This window comes from Magnolia sinica, chromosome 8 (genome assembly GCF_029962835.1).
Source record: "Magnolia sinica isolate HGM2019 chromosome 8, MsV1, whole genome shotgun sequence".
Taxonomy (NCBI): domain Eukaryota; kingdom Viridiplantae; phylum Streptophyta; class Magnoliopsida; order Magnoliales; family Magnoliaceae; genus Magnolia; species Magnolia sinica.
The window spans coordinates 33,010,467-33,016,724 of record NC_080580.1 but is presented as its reverse complement, the minus strand read 5'-3'; the positions used below and the strand labels follow the sequence as shown (position 1 = coordinate 33,016,724).

The 6,258-nt window shown below is 38.8% G+C and overlaps 1 non-coding gene across 1 annotated transcript; it reads left to right on the top strand.

Moving 5' to 3' along the window:
- The first annotated feature begins 2,880 nt into the window (after nucleotides 1-2,880).
- On the top strand, nucleotides 2,881-2,987 carry LOC131254436 (small nucleolar RNA R71). The gene has a single exon (XR_009175548.1). It is a non-coding gene; the product is annotated as a small nucleolar RNA R71 (small nucleolar RNA).
- The last annotated feature ends 3,271 nt before the right edge of the window (nucleotides 2,988-6,258 follow it).

Genomic DNA, 6,258 nt, shown 5'->3' with positions numbered 1-6,258 from the left:
CTCATATGGTGAATCTTTTTGAAGTAGATTACATAAAGGACGAGAGAGGAGACTAAAGTCCTTCATGAATCGCCTATAAAATCCTACGTGTCCTAAGAAGGATCGCACATCTCTAATGTTCTTGGGTGGAGGTAGGTTAGAGATAAGATCGATTTTTGCCTTATCCACCTCGATTCCTTTGGACGAGATAATATGTCCAAGGACAATTCCCTTATGAACCATGAAATGGCACTTCTCCAATTAAGTACCAAGTTCTTTTCTTCACATCTTTTCAGCACACATTTAAGACTCTCTAAGCACTCGCTAAAAGATGACCTGAAAACAGAGAAATCGTTCATGAAGACCTCTAGATATTTCCCCACCATGTCAGAAAAGATACTCATCATACATCACTGAAAGGTGGCAGGGGCATTACATAATCCGAATGGCATCCTTCTGTAGGCAAAGGTGTCGTAGGGACATGTAAATGTAGTCTTTTCCTGGTCCTTAGGGGCGATTTCAATCTGATTGTAGCCCGAATACCCGTCAAGGAAATAGTAATAGGAATGACCCGCTAGCCTTTCCAAGATTTGATCAATGAAGGGTAAAGAAAAGTGGTCCTTCCTTATGACGGTGTTCAGCTTCCTGTAGTCAATACACATTCTCCAACCAGTAGTAACTCTAGTTGGCACGAGTTCATTATTAGCATTGGCTACGATGGTAATCCCGAACTTCTTAGGAACCACCTGAGTTGGACTCACCCATTGACTATCGGATATAGGGTATATGATACCCACATCTAATAATTTAAGAACCTTGGCCTTAACCACTTTCCTCATGTTTGGATTTAGTCTACGTTGTGATTGCCGAGCGGTCTTAGTATTATCCTCAAGATAAATGCGGTGAGTACAAATCAAGGGGTCGATTCCCTTGAGGTCCGCTATCGTCCATCCAAGGGCTCCCTTATGCTCAATGAGAGTAGATATGAGCATACTCTCCTGTTCTTTCTCCAGGTGGGCAGAGATTACCACCGAGTATGTCTCATCTTGACCTAAATAGACATATTTCAAATCAGAGGGCAAAGGTTTTAGGTCAAGCTTCGGTGGCTTGAGGTTAGACGGTAGAGGCACTACATCAGTTTGGGGTAACTCTTCAAATTGTGGCCTCCACCGGTTAACTTGAAGTACCGGTGCAGTATCAAGCAAGGCACACGTCTCCCTAATCATGTCATCATTAAAATCATGGGAGTGGGCCAGGCACGTCTCTAGAGGGTCACAGGATAAGGTCAGAGGTGTCGTATCTTCCACTAAAGAGTCAATCATGTTAATATTGTGGAAATTGTCATCATCCTCTAAGTTTCTGCCGTTATTGAAAAAGATGTTTGACTCCAATGTCATATTCCCAAAGGACATAGTCATGACACCATTCCTGCAATTGATAATTGCGTTTGAAGTGGTAAGGAATGGGCGACCAAGAATGACGGGAATTTGAGTGCTCATGTTATTAATGGGTTCGGTGTCCAAGATGATAATATCTACAGGGTAGTAAAATCTATCAACTTGGACCAACACATCCTCAATTATCCCTCTTAGTACACGAACAGAGCGATCAGCAAGTTGTAGTGTGGTTAGGGTAGGTTTTAATTCACCAAAACCTAACTGTTTGTATACCGAGTAGGGAATCAGATTGACGCTCGCTCCTAAGTTAAGAAGTGCATGATCAATTCGATGGTTCCCGATTACACATGAAATGGTTGGGCTACCGGGATCTTTGAATTTCTGTGGCACGTCTTACTTTAGGATGTCACTCACTTTCTCGGTCAAGAAGATCTTCTTTTGAATACTCTGCCGTCGTTTGGTCGTGCATAAGTCTTTCAGGAATTTGGCATATGAAGGTATCTGTTTTACGACATCAAGTAGAGGAATGTTGACTTTCACTTGTTTCAACACCTTTAGGATATCCTGAGAGTTAGAGAGAGGTTTTAGTGTGACAAACCGTTGGGGAAATGGAGCAACTGACTTTTCTAGAAGTTTCGATTCTAATTTTTGTGGGGCCTCATTAGATCCATTATTGTTGTCCTCTTCTGGTTCTTGAGGCTTTTCAGGCCTAACCGGAAGGGTTTTATTAATGATCTTCCCACTCCTAAGAGTGGTGATGGATTTAGCATGCCCCATTTGATTTGAAGAGCTGGGATCACTTATCTCGTAATGCGGTTTAGGATTGGGGAGCGATTGTGCAGGAAGTATCCCCTTTTCTATAACCGTCATACGTGAATCCATCTTTTGCATAAAGTCTTGCATTGCCTGGGTCAGCTCTTGCATGGAATTTTGAACTGGTTCTTCTTGAGGTTTCCCCTGATTTGGATTTTGATTGAAGAAACCTTGAGGAGTAGCAGTTTGTTCATTTCTCCAACTAAAGTTTGGATGATTTTTCCAACCAAGATTGTACGTATTAGAGGTTGGTCCATTGAAAGGTCTTTGATAATTATTTACGGCATTGGATTGTTCATTTAACACTTCTTGAAAGGCAGGTATTGTAGGACAATTTTTAGTTGTATGAATGTTGCAATCACAGATGCCGCAAACGCTTTCATTAACCTTATCCTTCTTTCCTTCCATGGCCTCAACTTTCCTTATGAGCGTAGTCACTTTACACTTAAGATCATCCTCTTCTTTCAAGAGATACAATCCACCTTTCTCTTTTAATTGAGTCGGCCTAGATGTGGTGTTTAATTTTGGATAATAATCCCATGATTGTGTTTTTTCAGCAAGACTATCGAGGTAATCCCATACCTCGTCGACATTTTTATTAATGAATTCTCCATTACACATTGTCTCAACCATTTGGCGCATGGAAGATGTCAGTCCATCGTAGAAAAAATTTGTAATGCGCCATGTTTCAAATCCGTGTTGTGGGCATGAACTGACCAAATCCTTGAACCTTTCCCAACATTGGTAAAATGTTTCATCCTTCTTTTGGGTGAAGTTCATGATTCCTTTTCTAAGGGTAATCATTTTATGATGTGAAAAAAATTTCTTTATAAATTCCCTTTGCATATCATTCCATGTGCCAATAGATCTAGGATGCAGTGAATGTAACCACGTCTTAGCCTTTTCCTTTAAGGAAAAAGGAAAGAGTCTCAGCCTGACTGTGTCCTCAGACACATTTTGAAAATATAAAGTGGCTATGATCTCATCAAACTCTTTCAAATGTAAATATGGTTCTTCAGATTCAAGCCCATGGAACTTAGGAAGGAGTTGGATAACCCCTGGCTTGATGTCCATATGTCCTGTATTTTCAGGAAAAATCATGCATGAGGGCGTACTCACCCCCGCTGGTTGTAAATAATCTCGTAAAGTACGAGGCGGGGGTGCTTGATACACCTCATTCTCATCCTGAATGTCCTTCACCCTAGGTTGGGGTAGAAGAGGTTGGTTTTTAGCCATCACTTCAATTAACTCAGGGGATTTCGAGTGGTGTTTAGTCCTGCGATGGATAGTTAACCCCTCAACCAATCCTCCTTCAATCAAGAGACGTCGAGTGTTGTCACGGGCCTACTTGGGCATGAAACACTCACAGCCCTCAATTAAATTCGAAACTTAATCCTAAGAAAGGAAAAGAAAATCTAGAAAGAAAGAGAGGGTTGGAAAGAAGTTACCAAATTGGAGTCCCTATGTTAAAAACCTGCAAAAGAAAACAAAACAAGTTAGATTCTAAAAAGAAAGTCTAAAATTAGAAAATCCTTAAAAGGAAAGATAGAAGTAAACTAGTTTCTAAAAGAAGAAATTCCTAAAGGAAAGTGAAAATTTCTAAAATAAATTAGGAAAGTCCTAAACTTAGAAAGTACATTACTAAAAGAGATCTGAAAAATAGAAAGGAGAGAAAGAGCTTACCGAATTAGAAATTTCTATCTTAAAAGCCTACAAAATAGGAAAGTTAGTTTCTAAACATAAAGTCTACAAGTAGAAAATTTCTAAAAATAAATTAGGAAACAAAGTTAGATTCTAAAAGAGTTAGAATTAGAAAGTTACTAAAAATAAAAATAGAAAGTTAGTTTCTAAAAAAAAAAGGAAAAATTTCTAAAATTAGAAAATAGAAAGTTACTTAAAAGAAGAATCTAAATCTAAAATTAGAAAAGTACAGAAAGTAAGAGAAGTTAGAAAGATGGTACCAAATGAGAAGTTCCTATGTTAAGATCCTGTAAAAGAAAACAAAAGAGATTAGTTTCTAAAAAGGAAAGTTCCAGAGTTAGAAAGTTTCTAAAAATAAAATAAAGGAAAGATGAGTTAGTTTATAAAATTAGAAAGAATTTCTAAAAAGGGAAATAACTAACCTAGTTTCTAAAAACAAAAGAGGAAAGTTTTTAAACATAAACTATTTCCTAAAAATAGAAAAATATTAGAATTAGAAATTTCTAAAATTCAAACCCTAATCCTAAAAATAGAAAAAGTAGAGGAATTAGAAAGGGATTACCAATTTAGAAGTTTGTGTCAGGATCCTACAAAACAGGAAAACAGGTTAGTTTCTAAAATAGAAAATCTAAACCTAAAGTTAGAAAAAAAAAATCCTAATCTTAAACTAATCCTAAAACTAGTTAATTTCAGAAAAACGTAACCGTCAATCCCCGGCAACGGCGCCAAAAACTTGTTCACTCCCCAAGTATAGGGTTGTGATGTAGTAATAAACTCGGTGAGACCGAGGTCGAATCCCAAGGGACTGAAACCTGTACGTAATCTGAAATTAATCAGAACTAGAACTAAAATAAGATGAAATTTAAATCAAGTGAATATGAGGGTATAATGGTGAAATATTAATCTAAAACTTAATGAATTCAGAGGTAAGAAACTAGGGTGCCAAGGATCCACTTGTAGAGATCAGGGAGATCTACGCTTGATTCACGAACTCAACTGGACTTCGAGTCCCATCTTCATCCAGTTGGAAGATATATCACTAAAACACAATCTGAACTTCCTTTGATCTAGTTTTCACAAGATAAGACAGATGTAAATTAGAATGGATTCCATCACCAAACCATGCCGATGAGACAAGATAAACAACAGAATTAAACTAATCCACAACCAATCTGAGAGATGTATGAATGTTAGGAAGGATTCCATCATCTAACCATGCCCAGGAGACGATGGTGAACAACAGGGTTCCCAAATTCATAAACCCTATAATACTAAGAACATGCTCAAAGCTATCGCAGATCTATTATAATTTCAGTCACAACAAACCATTAAAAACTGAAAGCATTCCATATAATTAAACTAGAATCAAACAGAAGGTTCATCAACATGAATCAGAGCCGTAGAATCAGTCCCATCACTCCACAAGCTTCTCCTCTTAGCCCTAGCTAAGAGGTTTAGCCCAACATGAATGGGCTGGATCCCTTAAACAAAGAAAAATAAAATAAAAAGAAAAAGAAATAAATAAAAATACCAAACTCTAACTACTCTCTCTTGTGTAGGCACGTCCCAAAACTTGGAGCCCTAGCCAAGATGTCCCTCTCACGTTTTCTTTCTCTTTCTTAAATAGACGACTGAAGGAGGCGGAGAAGATTCGCTGGCTGGAGTCGACTTTCTTTGCGCATTCTCGTTTGCAGCGGACCCTCTGTTTCTACGCAAGAAAACACAGAAACTGATTGCGGTTGAAGTCCATTTTGAGATGAAAATTCTTTCCTTCTTTGAAATTTGCCATCTTGGTGAGGTTAAGAACCCCTTGAATGACATTTCGGACGGTTCGGATCAATTATCCGGCCGTGATCAATATCACACAACCGGCCCACATCGTCCAATTTTCTCGAACACAGAACCTAGTTGTTTTTGCGCTGGACTGATGGTGGGGCCCATTATCTGGTTTCTACGGACAATTCACTCTGTTCATTTCATTCCCCTCGCAATTTTGGTTTGGAATGGATGATTTTGAGTCTATTTCGATGTGACCCACGTAGTTTTTATTCAGCCGTCCGTCCAACGTTTGGGCGGTTAAAAATCAATCTCCAATGTACCTTGAAATTTAGTCACCTAGGAGATAGTAATATGAGCTTTGGAATTCTAATGGACGGTTTAGATTGTCCATTTGAATAATGTATGGGGCCCACAACTGCGAACCGACCATCGGCCTTACGGGCGCTATAAAAATGAAAACTCCCGTTTTCGTCGAGAGAAGGTCGGTCAAACCGACTATGACCCTTCCGTTTGGTCCGGTGTACACCCGCTGTGTACACCAACCACATGAAGTGGGGTCCACTGTGATGTTCTTGAGAAATCCGTTTCA